The sequence below is a fragment of the Rhamphochromis sp. 'chilingali' genome (genome assembly GCF_963969265.1).
Source record: "Rhamphochromis sp. 'chilingali' genome assembly, chromosome: 6".
In the NCBI taxonomy this organism is placed as follows: Eukaryota; Metazoa; Chordata; class Actinopteri; order Cichliformes; family Cichlidae; genus Rhamphochromis; species Rhamphochromis sp. 'chilingali'.
In genome coordinates this window covers 33,809,007-33,829,326 of record NC_137933.1, presented here as the reverse complement: position 1 = coordinate 33,829,326, position 20,320 = coordinate 33,809,007, and positions in this window count along the sequence as shown.

The window sequence follows — 20,320 nt, the reverse complement described above, 5'->3', positions numbered from 1 at the left end:
CTTCATACAATGGCTGTAATCTTAAAGCAATAGGAATAAACAGTCTATATAGTGAAATGACATTCCTGACACATTGTGATTAGCTGCTTAAACCTGTCCACTTGTATTTTTCTTATTGTTGGACCGATTATCCAGCACATGTCCTGCTCCTATTAAGGCTTTCTGTGACTGAAGTCAAATCAATAATCTCAAAGGTTGGCAAAACAGCAACATACACAACTAATCCAAATTGACTGTCTGGATCATCCTTTACAAAGGAAGAGGAGATAATGCCAGTTTGCATATCATGATGCACTAACAACCTAACTATTCATGAAAATGATCAAAATCCACCCTTAAAACTGTTCATTTTAAGGGGTTTTCCATGCCAACCACAGCTGACAATGAGTCAGTGATGTGGAACTGGTTTGGTGTTTGTCCATCAGATACCCACCAAAGCACATTGTTTTGTACAACATGCAAGCGGGCATTCGTTATTGCCGTATTTGTCGGACTAAGGTGCTCCTAAATCTGGGAGTAATCTGGGTCCAAAATTCTGTTTCTTCATGTCCCAAAGTTAAACGAACACTGCAGCATCACTGGGAGTTAAAAACTGTCTAAATTCTTTCATCTTTGATAAAAATTATCAGTATTGCTGCTTTACCAGGTGTAATAATTAAGTTTAACATCCGGGCATCCATGAAAACAGAATTTATTACATTTAACGGAGTTAGAAGTTAGCAAGAAGTTAGCGGAAGTTAGCTTGCTAGTTTCGCTAGTTACCTAAGCATTATATACCATGTTCTGACTGAGAGATTTCTGAAAAATTCAAAACGTACAGCTCTGCTATCACTTCCAACATAAATGAAGACAGGAAACTAAACAGTAGTGACATTTGTAAGGTTACTGAATTTGGGCTAGCTGGTAGATAATAATGTGATCGCTAGCGACACAGCTATGTTAGCATAACATAAACAGTAAAGCTGGAGGATGAACCTAAGTTTTTCCACTGATAGAAGTTAACGTGAGGGTTCCTGATGGTTAGAGACAAATGCAATCTCATGGCAGGATGCTGTAAACAGACCAAGCTTCAGTCAGGAGTCATTAATATACTGCAACAACATGGGAATAGAGCAGCTGTGATAGAATATAGCATTATTGAATCAATATTCTATAATATTGAAGTGGAGGAAGCAAGAAGAATAAGTTGAATAAAGTTTGATTTATCTGACTGCTTTGTTTCTTGTGCCCTATAATCCTGTGCACCTTAGGGTCCAAAAAATAGGTATTTGACGTTTTTTATTTGATACACTGCAGTTTCATGTTGCAAAGCACCTATTTTTAACTGTAGTGGATATTATACATGGTTATGCTCAGGATATGTCAGCCCATTTCTACTGGAAATGCCCTTTGGTTAAACTTTCAGCAAGGAATTTGAATTTGCACTGTTAAATTTTTATATAGCTTTAATGCACATAAAACCAGCTGCTTGTTTAAGTAAATCGATGGGGTTTTTGCGCTAGTAAAGTTGTGGAGTTGTATTTTGTCTTGCATCAATTATATCGTCAGTTATATCATTATCGCAAATTTTCAAATATATATCTGATAAATATCTTTGGCCATATCGTCCTGCTCTACTAAGGAGTCAAGCCTAAGTGTAATTGGAGTCTCTGCACACTGCACTTCAACAGCAGCTTCTTTCATGCCACAGTCTGACTAATGGCAAAAATAAAATACCGACCAACTAAAATACACAAAAAATCTACCTTATCCAGAAATGGAATAAAGAGTTTAATAAGATGTGTAACATTTAGTTTTTCCGTACTATTGTATAGTAAATATGTACAATATGGAAATTACTGTCACTTATACTTGAAATATTGTCCCTTACCTAATCTTACTGCACACTTTGTTTTTAAATTTGTATTTACTTCTGACTCTAAAATCTGCACAAGATTTCCTTAGCATCCAGACCCAGTGCATGTGTAAATTGTGTATAAAGATTTAATCGTCATCGTTTTCTAAATCTTCATGAAATCCTTTTTTTCTTATTTATTTTTACACTCTCCTTCCTTGCCCTCATGATGATTTCCATCAAGGTAACAAAAAAGTGGTTACAAAAAGGTAGTAGGAGGTACTTTTTGGACTACGATTATGGCAGCCATTTCCAGGTCACGTCACATATTTAGGACCCCTTTCTCTTTTTTTTTCTTCTTTTTTTTTTGCCTGTCCCATTTGGTTCTTTAGCCATCAGAATTGTTGTCTGAAGACCAACAAGGATACCCAATGGATTTACTTTGCCAAATGGATCATCAGTGGCATTGCCGTATTGGTCCATTTGATCGACCTTTGTTTTTATTATTTATTATATTTTATTTTCAGATGTTACAGATGGGACAGACATGAGTGAGGGATAGGAAAGGGAGAAAGAAAGAGGAAGGAAAAGAAAAACAGAAGGGGAGAGGGACAGTGAGAAAGGGGGGAAGAAAAAAAAATCTCCTGGATCACCTGTTGAGAGAAGAAGAATAGAAAACAAGCAACAAAAAAAAAACCAAAGCAACATACTAAACACAACACCATCGCATTAATCTAGCTAGGACCCCTTTCTAAGTGAATTTTTTCAACTATAGCCTGGGTCATTTCCACAGAAAACATTTTGATTTGTTAAAACAGAAAAGGCACAGGTGTGAGCAATAAATACAGTTATGAATGCTCTATTTAGTTGTCACTGGAAGGCTACACCAATCAACTACCATGCACATTAGTGTGACCATGAACCTGTAATTAACTGCACCTGTGATTTTCCTGCACCGAATTGCCTCCGTGGCTTCTGTAAGCTAATGATTATACAAAGAAAGGCTCTGTGTTACTGCACACGGAGAAGGGTACATGGCATGGGAACCTCTACAGTAACATAAAAACTGAAAACACCAATTCCAGCAAAATCGCCATTATTATACATATTATACGAGCAATTCAGCATAACGTAACGCCAGGCAGACGAAGGGAAACCTTTAAAGTCTTTTCAATTTTTTAGCTCTTAATTAAATTAAAACTTTAAATACTACAAACTGTAATAACAAGCTGCCAGTAGCTATCATTTAAACAGGTGGGGCTGTTAGCGGTTGTACCTCAGTACGGAAAACTTTAGGCTACTAGCATCATCATCGTCATCATCTTGACAATATCTTCACGGTCCTCTTCACGTTGCTCCGCTCCATTACAGGTACGTCCGTGTGAATCCGTTAATTGTGTACAGTTTTTTTTTTTTTTTTAAAGCTTCTGGTGGCTGTATTGTTGTGTACACAGCGAACACAGTGGTACAGTTTCTCTGGACTAGGCGTGTCTTCCTTTCACCTGTCAACCTTTGACCTCTGCCTCGTGACTACTATGGGTATTTGCAGTGACACTTCCTTGAATGAAACAAATAATCTAAATTTACCTACTGTCTGGTTCTTCGCACTGACTATGAATTTTCTTCATGCAAGATGTGAAGACAAATTACACATGTTATTAGAGAAATAGTAAAAAGATGGATGACCGATAACTGTGGCTTTACACATTTATCAAACATTGCTTCACATTATAGGCACTGGATGTGTTGCATAGTTTGCATACAGGTAAACAATCTCAAAAGAGTGTGCTTTTTAAAAGGCAAGGCAAGTTTATTTGTATAGCACAATTCAACAACAAGGTGATTCAAAGTGCTTTACAGAGACATTAGAAACAAAAACAAATAAAAAGCATGATTTAAAATTGATTAAAACAAGCGAACTAACTAACTAATCAACAAATAAACAAAACAGTATATAAAATCAAAACAGATAAAATCAGAACAGTAGATAAAATCAGTAGTTAAAATGTTAGTTTTGAAATTTAAGCTTAAAAGTGTGGATTTGGTGCTTTATTCAAATGCAGCTGAGAACAGGTGAGTCTTCAACCTGGATTTAAATAAACTGAGTGTTTCAGCTGATCTGAGGCTTTCTGGGAGTTTGTTCCAGATATAAGGAGCATAAAAGCTGAATGCAGCTTCTCCGTGTCTGGTTCTGACTCTGGGAGCTGATAAAAGACCGGATCCAGATGACCTGAGGGATCTGGAAGGTTCATACTGGGTCAGGAGGTCACTGATGTATTTTGGTCCTAAACCATTCAGAGCTTTATAGACCAGCATCAGAACTTTAAAGTCTATCCTCTGACGGACAGGCAGCCAGTGTAAAGACCTCAGAGCTGGACTGATGTGGTCCACTTTTTTGGTCTTAGTGAGGACTCGAGCAGCAGAGTTCTGAATGAGCTGTAGTTGTCTGACTGATTTTTTAGGTAGACCTGTAAAGATGCTGTTACAGTAATCAAGCCTACTAAAGATGAATGCATGGACTAGTTTTTCCAGGTCCTGTTGAGACATCAGATCTTTTATCCTTGATATATTCTTGAGGTGATAGTAAGCTGACTTTGTTATTGTCTTAATGTGTTTTTCTAAGTTTAGGTCTGCATCCATCACTACACCCAAATTTCTCGCCTGGTTTGTGGTTTTTAGGTAAAACAAACTTTCATCGGGAGTCCAGAATGTGTTTGGAATAAAATTTAAATCTAATGTCCATATTATATAAATCAGCTACTTATTTCATGAGGTCACCAGTCGACAGTAAATATTCCAGTTATTTATTGTGATTTTCTCCTTATGCTATCATATTGCGAGACTGGGTTTTTTGGTGGAGCTCAAAGTAGCTGTGTATCTGTAAAAATGACATACGAGTGTCCTTATGTACATATTTAACTGGTGTTGGTGAGCTTTGCCAAATGCTTGTCAGTCATCTCAAGAACAGTTCTTTGAAAAGTTCACCTAACTAAAGGAGAAAAATGCACGCACAGCCAGCTCTAATAAGCCTGCTTTAATAAAGGCAACACAACAACTTACAACTGCTGCAGGTAAGTTGATTAATGACTCAAGCGAGGCTAAATTTTTCACACCACTTCCAAAGTCAGCACTTCCACACTATTCCTAATGGTTTACCAAAGCTGCTTGAGGCGCAATGCAGGTACAGTACAGGGAGTATCGTCTGTTCCCAAGCAGATTATTTACACTTTGCCTTTATCAGCCATCTAGAATCAGGCTATTAGTCATCACAGAGCAGATGAAAAGCCAGAGAAACTGAGCATTTACTGTAAAATGTTGATGGATGTAGCAGCATCTTAGTGGTCATACATCAACAGCCGGGCATCACTGACTCACTGATCACTCAATTCTCCAGAGCTGATAGATGTTTTTTATTTAGTACGCACATCATGAAATGTTTGGTTAGACTAGAGACGCTGGCAAACTCAACATATGAAATCTACTGATTTGACACATTCCATCCTAAAACATAACAGCAATAAAAGGTGTATCTTGAGGCAAACAATCTGCAAACTCAATCAGATAGCAGTGTCAGACTTGCCTCAGTGCTGAGCCATGAAAAACATGCACCCATGGACATAGAGTGTGTCTCAATTAAAGAGCTGAAAACTCTGTGAGCAGACATGAGAATTTGGACTGTAAACACACTAATATTATTCATTACACGGCTTTAATGATGCATATGATTCATCAAGGAATCCTTACCAAGTGCTCAAGAAGAAACACACAAAAAAGCATTGATACACATTAATGAAAACAAGAAAAGGGGGAATGCTGGTGCCACTGAGAAGCACTGGTGACTGGCCTGGCACATGTGCTCTTCTTCAGGCGCTGTATACAGTGTGTGCGTGCATATCTGTTCCTGCGTGTGGATATAAGGGTATTTGAAAGGGACGTCCCTGTACTTTAGAGAGTGGCTCCCACGACAGCCTGGGGTGCCACATCCATCTACGTCTTTTTGCCAAATTTGATTTTAAATATTTATCACACCATACATCTTGGCTGAAACAAATTGCTGGCAAAGTGCTATTGTCTGGGAAACATGTAGTAAGAAGGATGGAGGTTTTAAAGGAAACATCAATGTTTCATTTGGTAAAATATATGACTGGGAAGTGTATGTGCAACTACAGCAGTTTTCAAACAGGAGGATGATACAGAAGTACAACTTTCTGAAGTTTATTTTTCCTGTGGCGTGTTACGAGTTCAAAAATTGGGGATGGAGACAAGAGAAAAAACCACAATAACAACACTGGTCCGGCCGGGTTAAGTCAAACGATGATTTTAATGAACACACGCGTGGGAGATGGGCACCGTATGCAGACAGCCTCAGATCTCAAAATCTGCTCCTGCTGAGATGGGGCAGAAAACTCCAGCATGCTCTGTTCTCTTCTAATCAGACAAATAAGGCGATGACTCTCTGCAAACAGTATTTCTTATAACATCATAAAACAATATCCACAATAAATCAGCAGTCTAATGTAATGCAAATCAGTTTAACTAATGCAGTAGTTATCAGCTTCTTCTAATTCAGGAGAATAATGCAAACTAAAACTACATAATAATTCACAATCTTTAATTAGGGGTATAACATGGCATAAAATAATATTATAACGTAACAGGCGTAAAGGCAGATGCGGGGTATTTTGAGATGAAATCCTCTTTATATCTTTCTACAGCTGTATAATGTGTGTGGATCTTTCCATTCATAACATGTATTAAAATTGCAAATGTAAATTTGTCATTTATTAATCTTACTTCTGTGTGGTCTTTTTTAATTGTTTCTTTTTTGATGGTGTTATATATTGAGCACAAATCCTAGATGAACAAAAATCCAAAGAATCATTATGCATAAATGATAAGGATAAAGTGATACATTTTCACAAAGAATAAATAAACAGGAAAATATTAATTGCATCTGGGCTGTGGATTCTGTTTTAGGTGAGGTGACACTATATAGGTTGTCATTCTTCAAGCAAGAGTCTACACGGTATGCCTCCAGATTCCCTGCTGTGTGTGTGATGTGCCTCCTGCATCACATTTCTCACATTTGACACATTTTTTAACCAAGGAAACTTAGAAACTTTTTTTGAAAGAACACACTTGTATACTTTGTATTTTTTCTATTTGACCTGAAAGTTAGACTGACTCTGTGTAGCCACCATATTCTACCATTAAACAAGGAGATGCCTTGCTTGAAGGCATTTAGCCAGTGATTGTTGATGAGGAAGAATGCAATATATGTTCACGTTCACTGAGAAACCAATATATTGGTCATAGGGCAACTAACTGTTGCAGTAAGATTGGACACAATTCAGAGTAATGGCAGCTTTCTCTGCAAACAAAAGATGATTTACAGCTTACCTGGGGGACAGGAAAGCCACTCCAGCACAGCATCCCTCTGGTAGATGATGTCAAAACAGCAGAACAGCCAAGCAACTCAAATATTTCTCTACTTGTGTTACATTGCTGTGCTTAAGGGAAGGTGCTGTCACATATTTGATTTACTACATTGGTTTCACTCTGAACAACACATATTTCTGGAAAGAGTTTATTTGATACAAAACTATAATACCAGAGAAAGTTTTGTCCGTAGCGGCAAGCACAGTAAAAGTATTCTCCAGAGGGAAAATACTGCACCCGGGAATAAATGACAAACAAATAAATGATGGTTGGATATGTTTTAGGCGAAAATAATCCACATACTCTGTTCTCTTCATACAGTTTAAAGTGAATTACCCACCTGAATGCTTCCACTAAATCCATTCAGCCAACACTTTTTTTTCAAAGCACCAAACAAACAAAGAAAAACATTATACAGCATCATGTGTTATATTGCTTCAGCAACATCTGGCTTTGTTTATCCCCTTAATTGACTGATGACTATATTTGTGTAAAACATACTGAATATAAATTTCAAATTGTCCCATTACTGTTACTTACAAATTAAAATGAATTTCCACATGTTTGCTCACTAAATATTCAGTAAGTGATCTCAGTTTGTACGATAAATCATATCTTACGGCTCTCTTGTGTTTGTGCCATACATTCAACTGACCACACGGTGGTGCTCTTGTCTTGTTGACAGTAAAGATATGAAAATAGGGAAGAAAAGAGATGGTGCTGGCAGTCTGCAAGATCTGTAGAACTAAGTATCATCATAATATATTCATGTTTTTTAAGCTGCTATTTGCACATGTCTATCTTGAGTTGCATTTTAGTGTATGCTATAATGATAATATATGATATTTAAAGTAATGTATTACAATATACGTAAACTAATATTAATACGTTCCAAACTAACATGACACCTGAAGTGGCTTCATCAACTTTTTCACTTTACTTCAAGGGATTTGTGTTATTAGTGCTCTTTTTGTGTTAAAATATTCCCAGTTCATTGTGACATTAACTAACCACAAAGCATTGACACTAACTAACCGTAAGGCGTAACGCCTGTTTGTCTTCCCTGGCAACAGTAACAGCTTCTAGGTGTTCCACTAGATGGCACTTGTGTAGCACCACAACTGGGGTAACTGGTCACTGTGCTGTTGCCATTGTTTAAGTAAACACTATTTCCTTTACCAAAGGACTGGCTAAATGCAGCAATGATTAATTACCAATTCAGTGTTAGTACACATTATTATCCAGTATTCAGAAAGAGGCACGTAAACAGCACATTGCACAAAAACAAAATGATTCAGGAGCTTTAAGGCCATTTGGAAATGCATCCCACAAAGCTTCTCAGCACATAAATATGTATTACATCTGCAACTCAATTAGGCATGGTGAAATCTGGCCTTTGGGGTAGAAACCTGTGAACCTGCATAGATTTACCCTAACCACTCCTCTGTAGACCTTCAGCTGTACAGCTTTTGCTCATACTGATAATCATCCCAGCTGACCTGTATATGGAGGCTGTAATCTAATATACACGTTTGATCTGTGTGCACTACAAGAATTAGGGTTCCTTGCATACACCAGGCACATACCATACAAGTGGAATAAGGTCTGTCGAATAACTTCATCACAGTCAGCCGTGTGGAGCTGGCATATGCAAATATCCCAGAAATCCAAATGGAGAACTGCAGCTTCATTAAATTTGGCAATAAAATATTTGCAATACCTCATTGGCTTCTAATGGCCATAATGAGGAGTATGACTGAATCCAATCGGCTTGTGTTAGATTTAATTTGTTTGGCATTTCACAGATGGGAATGCATTTAGAACTGTGAGTAGACATGAGAAGTCATTATAAAACCCAGGACATAAGCGGAGGCTGCCTTGTGGTTAGTTTGTGGCACCACAGGGCCACAAAGGCCTCTACTCTTTCAAATAGGGATGAGTCCCTGAATACTGTTATGGAATATACAGCAGCCAAAGTCTCAACCACATACTGGAAATACCAGTGGTTGATTTTACCAGATTGCATTTCATCATATTAGGTTACCGGAACTTAATTAATGCAATTCCATTCCTTACAACTATCTGCAGCTGGCATTTGTCCAAGTCTAGATAAGATTGGCTTGCAGCCTAAGCATGCCAACTAAAAAGATACCACAGGAATAAACAAAGATGCTTCTTGTTAACTGAGAAATTAGTTAAAAGCAGACAGAGAATGCTGCTGTTGAGATTAATTTGCATTGTGTAATTGAAACAGCTCACTGCAAATAACAGGAAATAAAGTATAGATACAAAAGAATCTATCTATCTATCTATCTATCTATCTATCTATCCGTCCATCCATCCGTCCGCCCGCCCGCCCGCCAGTAAAATGAGTAATGAAGAGTACTATGTTGGAACAATGCACAGAGCAAATAATTATATCCTGTCAGGACTCAATTTGGTCACATCCATCTCTTTTTAGAGCAATAGCACAACCTATTCTACAAATATACCAGCTAATCAATTAAAAATTCCAAATAAATGTAAAGATGCACAGCCCCCTTACTGTGCATTGCTGAAATAAATTGGCTGTGACCCAAACATGACCCTGCCTGTTGTTCATGAGACCATTAAATTTCCTGCAAAGGGTTCAGTGGGGCACTGTGTTTGTGTATATGTATGTGTATCAACATGAGGCAGTGTGTATATACTGTATGTGTGGGTGTGCTTGCATGTGTGAGAGAAGATAGTGGTTCACACATGTTATTCATCACAAGTTACTAGGTCATTCATTCATTTCCTTATAATGCACTTATTTGAATATCATTACCATACCATCATTTTTATGGGAACCAGTGTTTTCAGATTATGGTAGTTTGTATAGTGCACACATGAAACCTTGTAGTAGTCAGTTTTTCAGTCTGCTTGTTCCTTCCTGTTACTATGGAAGAGTGACAAATTAAATTTCAGATGACTTAATAAGGCTATCAGAAAAGCTTTATTGCATCTTGACAGTGGTTCTTTTCTTCTCAAGGAATGGAACACCATTCTTTCAAATCATTTGGGCATTTTACATTTATTTCATAGTCACAGTGAGACAGATATGAATTCAGAGAGACGATGGAGGGATGACATGCAACAACCCAGACTGTGAATGGGACCTGATCTCTTAGTGGAACAATAAAATTATTCTCTCATTTGGTGTTTTGATTATTGTGGTGGAAAGCTCAGTCTAATATATGCAGAGTCTCCCATAGGTTTTCAACTAGGGTAGCATTGGCTAACTGTTAATGGTTCACTTTTCATTTTAATAATCACCAAACCATTCAGTGACTTCTTGTTCCCTATGGTTGAAGTTGTCATCCTTGAAGAAATCACTCCCATCAACATACAAATGCTTGGTGATAGGATAAAAGCAAACACTCAGAACAACTTTGTAATGATTTGCAATGACCCTTCTCTTTATGGGGAGAAAGAGGAGTCATATTTGGTATCAAGCTACATTAACCCTGATTACATCATTGGAAGCTAACCTCTTTTATTAGTGCAGCAAAATGACCTGACCTATAAATTAGCTTATGCTGCAGAATTGTCCAATCAATATTTCACGTAGATTTGTTTTTTAGTATGAAAGAGAGAAAATTATAGAATATTTCATTTTACAGTATTGTTTACTCTAGGGTCAAAGTTTCAGTCTGTTTGCTTTTGCATGCTGCTGGGTTGAGGCCCTTCTCTCCACACCTTTTTATTGTGTCAGTAAAACTGTAAATTCTAAGTTCATCTATGACGTTAGAGATGCTGAATTTAGTTATGTATACTAAATGTGTAAATTAGCATAAAGTAATGTAAACCCAAGATAATGTTTTACACAAATATATGTGTAATTACCAAAATCTTGGTCAGTTTAGTGTTAATGTTCTACATGCTGCCATTGACACTGGCATCAAATTGCTATACTTGTTCTCAATCTCGTTGTTTCTCAGATCAGAATTGAAATTCATAAAACAGCTTGTTCAGACTCTACATAATCAAGTCAGTTGTGCACATCATAACAGCAATTTGTCATTCTTGTGAACAAATTGCAAATGCTTTGGCACACTCATGCAAATGAATATAAAATGCTGTTCCCTGCATTATCAATTGCTTATGTCATGTAGTTCAAAATATATTATATTGGTTCTTTGTTGAAGTCCCCATAACAGCTAAGCACTACTGCAACGCACAAGTCATTATGTTCAATAAGGCTGTAATAATATGTCAAGCATATTTTCTTGACACTTCTATTAGGCCTTTTCTGTAAACGTGTTGTGACATGATCATGTCATTGCTTTACAGTAAAGAAAAAGACAATCTTTTAAAGCACTGTATGAAACAAAGCAAAAAATAAATAAATAGAAAATTGGAAATCAAAACATTGCAAACTTCCTTCAGGCAGAACATGCAGAGCTGTGTGGTGATTTACATTGCAGTCTTTATACGTTTGCTGATGTTGCCCTCTGTTAGTCTAGAGAAGATATCTTTCCTTGCTAGGCATTGTGCAGAGAATCATTTTGCATCAACCCTCTACAGGCATCTACTATGATGTATTTTTTACTTTGTGCAATGCAGTGCTGTCAGAAATCTTTTTTCTTCTGTATTCCCACATCATTTTCTTTCAACAAATTACAGCCCAAACAATAAAGGTGAAACTGGGAATCCAGTCTTAAATTCTTGCAATCAGTCTACTACATAAGCAATGTTTAACTGTGCTGTTGGAACCATAGATGCCAGCATCATCCAAAAAACTATGGTATGAAAATTCTCACACTCTCTAACTATTGACAACAAAACAAAGAATTTTTACTATTTTGTTCATTAACTAATCACATTTAAGCAAGCATTGGTTGCATGTAGGTGATCAACCAATTTACCTTTTCAAATATATATATATATATATATATATATATATATATATATATATATATATATATATATATTAGGGGTGCAACAATACTTGTGTCGACATTGAACCGTTCGATACAGTGCTTTCGGTTCGGTACGCATATGTATCGAACAATACAACATTTTTAATTTATTTTATCAACTTTTCTTCTGACAATGCTGTCTGTGTTGAGCGCTCAGTGGATCTGCGTTCCACTACTCCGCCTAGGCTGCACTGTCAAGCGCAGATCCACTGTGTGCAGTGTGGGGGTAAGCTAGCGAGACAGAAGCTAAGCTCGTTGCAACATGGCAATTGCCTCGATGCTACCCGAAATTGAGCCTCCCCCACCCTCATTCAGATCTGGCGTTTGGAACTATTTTGGTTTTCATGTGTTGAGGCAATCCAGCCCCACGCACGGGGCGATACACGGTAGCTCGTTAACGAAGATTTCAGATTAATGCTGACAGCACTAGTGGGAACACAACGAATATGACTGCACATTTACGCCGACATCATCCTAGTGCATAGACAAGTGGAAGCAGACAAAAACAACAAGCACGCATGCTGCATGCTACAAACTTTAGCCGAGTCATTAGACAGCCGTTAGCACATGAGTCTCCTTATGGGGACCTGAAATGTTTAATATACTGCTGAGAATATAGCCCAGAAGAAGCGTATAGTATACCTTTTATTTTGGAAAGAGCCATTTCTCTGTAATAAACTCACTGTCACCTGCTTGCTGCTACTACTGCACATTCATTCCCAATGTATATACTATATATATATATATATATAATGTTCTTCCTCTACCCCAGATAGATTTCTTTTTAAATTATTTTCTTGTTTCAGCAACATTAAATTTAAAAACTGTACTTTTGAGTTAAAATATTTATTTATAATTTTAATAAATGACAAATTAAAAAGGCATGAAGATTTTTTTATATCGAAAAAATATCGAACTGTGACACCAAAGTATAGAACCGAACTGTGAATTTTGTGTATCGTTGCACCCCTAGTATATATATATATATATATATATATATATATATATATATATATATATATATATATATATATATATATATATATATATATATATATTAGGGGTGCAACGATATTCGTATCGATATTGAACCGTTCGATACAGTGCTTTCGGTTCGGTACGCATATGTATCGAACAATACAAAATTTGTAATTTATTTTATCAATTTTCCTTCTGACGATGCTGTCTGTGTTGAGCGCTCAGTGAATCTGTGCTCGACTACTCCGCCTAGGCTGCACTGTCGAGCGCAGATCCACTGAGCGCTCAACACAGACAGCATAGTCAGAAGGAAGAGCGCAGGGCAAGCTAGCGAGACAGAAGTTAAGCTCTCCTTGCAAGATGGACCTCCCCCACTCTCATTCAGATCTGGCGTTTGGAATTATTTTGGTTTTCATGTGACGTATGACCCTGAAGGTAAGCGAGTCATGGACTAAAGTAAAACAGTATGTTGGATGTGCCATGCAATGCTCAATTACATTGGTGTGAACTAGTGTGTTAGCGCAGTTAGCTCGTTAACGTGTTGGCCGTCTAGCCCCATGCACGGAGCGATCGGCGGTAGCTCGTTAACGGAGATTTGCCGTGTTGTGGCGTTAAGGTCATTTCAACGAGATTAACCTGAAAGCACTAGTGGGAACACAACGAATATGACTGCACATTTACGCCGACATCATCCTAGTGCAAAGACAAGTGGAAGCAGAAAAAAAAAAGCAAGCATGCTACTAACTTTAGCCGAGTCATTTAGACAGCTGTTAGCACATGATTCTCCTTATGCTGCTGAGAATATAGCCCAGAAGAAGCGGATAGTATCGCTTTTATTTTGGAAAGAGCCATTTCTCTGTAATAAACTCTCTTTTCCAAAGATGAGTGATTCCTCAATCAGATACAGGGCTCGCAATATCGCTAGCCCGACGTCCCGGAGCTAGCGATTTTTTTCAGTCGGGCTACCAAAATCTATCTCTTCCCTGCCCGTCGGGCTATTGTAGGAAGGAAAAATATATGTCAATGCTTTTGCATTCTTTCGGAAATGTAGCTGGGTAATTATGTCATTGGCATCGGTGAGCCACTGTCAATATGTGACATATTGAAATCGCGTTTGAATTTGCGCTTGTTTTTTTGCTTTCACTTTGCAATCGTGCGAACTGTGTATAGAGAGCGACAGCACTGATCTGTGAGTGATGATAATTTGTGCACCAATTCCTCTGACATCGTCTTATTAATCGTCATGTTTGCATAGTAAGCTAACAAGTGAAATCTCCCGCAGCTTACACATGTGAGAGGTTGATCGCGCAGAGAATCGCTGAGCTTATGTGAGTGCGTGTGTAAAAGCATTTCAGTTCTGCTGAGCCAAATAAGACAGGTCAGGGTGAAGAAGTGACAGCCAAAGAAAAGCTTACCACAAAACGGAGAAGTTATGACAAATCAGACTATAAGGCAAAAAGAAAGTGCAGCTTTATGGTTTCATGGACAAAAGAATTTCTGTGGCTGCAATATGATGAGCTAAATAACCAGGGCTGCACATAAGTGGTCCGCAGGTGCGCATTCGCTGTCAAAATAAAAAACACGCACAAGGGTGAGGGTTAAATTTAAAAACTGTACTTTTGAGTTAAAATATATATTTATAATTTTAATAAATGACAAATTAAAAATGCATGAACATTTTTTTGTATCGAAAAAATATCGAACCGTGACACCAAAGTATCGAACCGAACCGAACCATGAATTTTGTGTATTGTTGCACCCCTAATAAATATATAAATATATATATATATATATATATATATATATATATATATATATCTATCTATCAGGGGTGGGCGATAGAAATGATATACGATAGAAACGATATAAATTTGGCCAACGATAGAGATTTTGACTATATCGCTACTATACATTTGATGAAAAGACAAATCAGAAATGCCAGTTACCTCTTTTTAAATGGTCAACATGTTTACACGGAATGAATTTCATTTATAGTAAACATTACATCAAATGTAGGTTTCTTTGCATGGCATTGGAGGTAAAGTTAACTTTTGACACACTTCTCTAAGCAATTTTGAAGTTGCCACCAAAACAGCACATACATATAGCAAACTGCCATAGTTAAACTGGAAATGGCTGTAATTCATCCAGAACCTCATCCAGGACCCAAATACAAATGCAAAACAAAAAGCAATGTGTATTATTTGGCTGTAAGAAATAGTCCTGAACAAGAAATTCAAAACAAGAACAAGGAGCAGGAACCACATCAGGGGACCACAAAAACAAAAAACAAACCAGCTGAACAGGACAAATGGGAAGGCAGGTACATGGGCTTCTCTCCGCACTGATTTGTGCGTCCTCGCCTCCTCTGTCCCCTGTCCTACCAAAGATGCTGAGACTGCCAAAGATAACACAGACTGGGAAGCATAATGCAGCATTTTTGTGCTAACTTTGTGATTTCCAAATACCTATTAGCTGAAAACATTGGGTTCCTTAAAAACTGAAGAAACAGATGAAGTGGAGGATATAAGAAGAACTTGCCTGAAATAAAAACTAACTGTTCATAAGCACATGAACAGTATCTGAAAGTCACTTCTTTATGAAATAAGAACAATGCCACTAAAGACCTGACACAGGACCTGAGAGATACATCTGACCCTTCAGCTGATCCATCAATGGTTCACCAAAGCCCCATCAGAAATGGCCTCAGTGAAAGTCATTCTTAGAAAAGAGAAACAGGTAACGAGATTCCACAAGAAGTGGACTGAAACTTGGTAACTATATATTTGTGGTTCAAATGATCATAAGTATGTATGAGGAGGTCAGGGGAGGGGTAGAACAGTAAGTGTCTATAGCTTTCTCATGGCTTGGGGCTGGTACTGAGGTTCTTGTCAAAACTGATAGAATTGTGAATGAAGAAAAGTACAGTCAGATTTAAATCCATCATACAACAGCATCTGGAAAGCCTCTGATTGGTAACAGCCTCATTTTTCAGCAAAGCAATGATCCCCAAAACACTGCTAGAACAATAAAAGCATACCTGGATAGAAAAACACACCATGGAACACTATCGGTCATGGATTGGCCTCCAGAGGCCAGACCTCAACATTACTGAAGAAGTGTGGAATCGTCTTAACAGAACGTAACAAAAAGCAGCTGAAATCCAAAAAAAGAAGAGTTTTGGAAAATCCTTGAAGAAGCCTGGAAAACTATTTCTAAAACTTCCATAGAGAAACTGGACGAAAGCTTGCCTACGAGTTCAGGTTGTGTTAAGGAATAAAGGTGTTCAAGCAAAATATTGACTTTAATTAAAAATTTAACATCTCTGTTGTTGCCGTACATACTGTAGTTTGCATTTGTATCAAAAACTTGCACATATTGCACTTGGTTCCTGAAAATAAAATTTTTGAAAAAGACTTTTTGAACAGCCGAAGACATTTCAAAAATACTATATACTATGGAGGGAAGACTCCTCAAACAATTAGTCCTTTATAATCAAAGCTCATTCAGTTATTTAAATGATCAAACATTCTGCCCTTAAACTATTGCTGTGTGTGGTTAAAAAAATGTATATTTTGTATATCTGAATTAAAAACATGTCATGAGCACTGTTATAACTAAGATCATCAAATATAGTAAAGTAGTAATTCAGTACCTGAAATCCTTCTGATTTTCTCTGCTTGCACCTTAGGTGGGAAAAGAGGAATCAAAAATGGGACATAAAAATATGGTGTATATACTTAACAAGGGTGGGAACGAGACACAGGTTAATGCAATCAAACACCTAACATGGGCTAGAGTTACAAACATGAATGAGGAAAAAGAACAAAAAATAAAACTAGACTAACACAAATGAGAAAACAAAACTTCAAAGTAAAAACAGGAAGTAATAAAAGACAACCAAAAGGATACTATGCATGATGACACAGACTATGGACACAGGAGGTAGGAAACACAACAAAATCAGCCAATATAACAGCGACCAAAAAACACAATAAAAACCCAGGATATTTACATTTTTATGTCATTAGATAATCAATAGCCAATTTCAGGAGCACAGTGTTTTACACTTGGATTTCTAAAGCAAAACACCACAGAATTATGTTTAAGTCAATGTGAGGTGTCCCTGAAATGGTTATTCCATAAAGTACAAGTTTATAGTTTAGCTACAGTAAACAACAAAAAGGCAGAGCACAGTGCACAGAATGAGAACATGTAGGCTACTACATATATCTAAAACACATAAAACATGGAAACAAAGCAGAAATACTACGCACAATATTATACAACAATGACAAAATGGTTCTCCTGCTCAGTGGACTTTGTATTTTTGGCTACAGATTTACATGGACGTCACAATAAATGCTCTTATTTAGGCGATCGTGGCTCAAGAGTTGGGAGTTCGCCTTGTAATCGGAAGGTTGCCGGTTCGAGCCCCGGCTTGGACAGTCTCGGTCGTTGTGTCCTTGGGCAAGACACTTCACCCATTGCCTACTGGTGGTGGTCAGAGGGCCCGGTGGCGCCAGTGTCCGGCAGCCTCGCCTCTGTCAGTGTGCCCCAGGGTGGCTGTGGCTACAATGTAGCTTGCCATCACCAGTGTGTGAATGTGTGTGTGAATGGGTGGATGACTGGATATGTAAAGCGCTTTGGGGTCCTTAGGGACTAGTAAAGCGCTATATAAATACAGGCCATTTACCATTTACCATTTATTTGCTGTGTGACAGAGGATGAACTCCTTTATAGCCTCTATCATCTTCGGATGTGTTCTGCTGCTTTCCTATAATTTTATTTCTGCAATTTGCAATACTGCCATACTTCCTTACTTCCTTACTTCTCATCAATTAGCAGGCTGTAGTCCCACTTATCTGTGCAGATTCCTTCATGTTTAGTTGTTGTACACATAAGTTTTTAAATGTGTTCTACAATTCATAAATATGACTTTAACCCATGAGCTATTCTCTGTATGATGACTCATACCATAATTGATCTACCTACTTTAGACATAAAACCATTTGCTGAGATGTGCTAAAACATCTGCAAAAATGGCTTTTATTTTGTTCATAAATACATTTTTATTATGCTCAAAGAAATGCGTGTTTTACTGTATCATATGTTTTAATTCTTAGAACTGAAGCTGAACTGAACCGAAAACAGCATGACAAGTCTCTCACTGGATAGATGTGGGATCTGCATTGTTGCAAATATCAAGTAAGTGACAGTATTGTGAGGTCACCTTGCACGTCAGAAATACGTGCACATAATCTACACCCACATGAGTGATTTTCAGGTTTGTATTTTTGTTTTAAATCCAAGTCATGTCAGAAAATCAATCATTCTCTCTCAGATCACCCTTTTTCTCCTGTTATACCAACAAACAGGACTAATGGGATGACCTGTATTACATTACAAAAAAAACTGGTAATGATTTAACTTAGCACACACTACTCATTAACAGCAAATCACACCCTAATACTGCAGTACATCCTACCAATTACTGTCATGCTACAGGCAGTGCGGAGATCAACAGTACAATCGTTAGCTTATATTAGGCAACAGACAGTGAGAAGAGGATGCCACAGGGGTAATGTGAATCTTCACACTTGTTGCAAGCAAAACGAAGACAATTATTTTAATTGCACTGCACCCAGCTATGTGCAGTCTGCAGTAGTGAGTGTCCCTGATCCTTGTGATATATTACTGCAGTGTCCATGAATTCAAGGGTTGCCTCTTAGAGATCTGGGGTATGGCCTCAGTCTACTTTATGACGTTTTGCTGTGTAAAAAAAAAAAAACCCTTAAAAAACACGCCTTCAGTCTTGTTCCCAGTAAAGCATTCAGATATACAGTAGCTAAAGGCCCCACTGCAGCAGTTTTTCATGTTAACATAATCCAGAGTGATGGCTGGTTAATTTGTTTCGCTATTCTAATAACCTTGCATATAAATAGTTACTACCAGCATGTGTATTTCATGCATTTTCACCTCTTGAGCCTCGGAGGAAATTAGCATTTGAATTCGTAATCATGTCCCTTTTAAGTTGCATCACATGCAGCGGCTGAAACGAGGAGACAATTAACCTGCACAGCTAAGTGGACAAGAGACTCTGACAAAAATAGCTCAGAGGAAAATGAAGTCAAGTTGCATATTTCACATGCTGTCCTAATCGGGTTGGCTATGGATAAAGACTTCATCATCCAATCTTAGGTAACATGACTTGTAATATGATAAAATTTCAATACACAGCTGTAATGCACCTCTTTCAATAGAATGTAACATGCCTTACCCATGGGAATTGGCTTACTTACAACACCTATTTATGTATCTATCTGTGAATGGAATGTTTATATGTGATATAAAGAACAAATTCCACCTATGTGGGAGAAAATAATACTGTTTGTGTCACAGGGACTGTCCTTACAATAACAAATAGATCATATGTAGCTGCTGACAGGTAAAAATCTTTCTTTTCTCCAATGTGTGAGCTAAGAAAAGCAGACTTATTTTTCCAGGATGACAACATATTTTCACCATCTTCCAAAGTGTTTTGAGTGGATTGTAGGGCCCTGAGGTGGTGAAAAATGGTATCAGCTCCCAGAGGAGCATGTAATCCTTCAACTTATTTGAAAGCATGAAAATCACCAAAGAAGGATTTAGGTTTTAATGTCCCCTCCTATACTGAACACATGAGACAATGCAGAAAAAGAGGCATTGCAGGTCTAAACAAAGAAGTTGTGAGGGTATGGTTTGAATTTTGGTTTCATGTTTCAGAATATTAAACTTGCAAAAAGAAGAGTTAATTTTGTGGCTAACTGGTATGAAGGTGGGTCCTAAAAGGTACACTGCTATTGTTACGGGTCCCAAGGATGAAGACCACGATGACAATATGTTACCTGTAAAAGCAGGTGAAGAGCGGAGTAAGGAAGACACGATGCGTCTCTGCTTTCCTCCAGAACGTGTCTGAGTCTGATTTATTTCACACAAATAAATGCTATAAAACACTAAACATGAGCTTTCAATATACTGTTCAGCTGGTTCCTCATTCACATCAATTACATTTACTTATTTCACAACATCAGTGAAATATACTCTTTTTAACTGGTTCAGTTTCTTAAGTTCACACTTCTTTCCA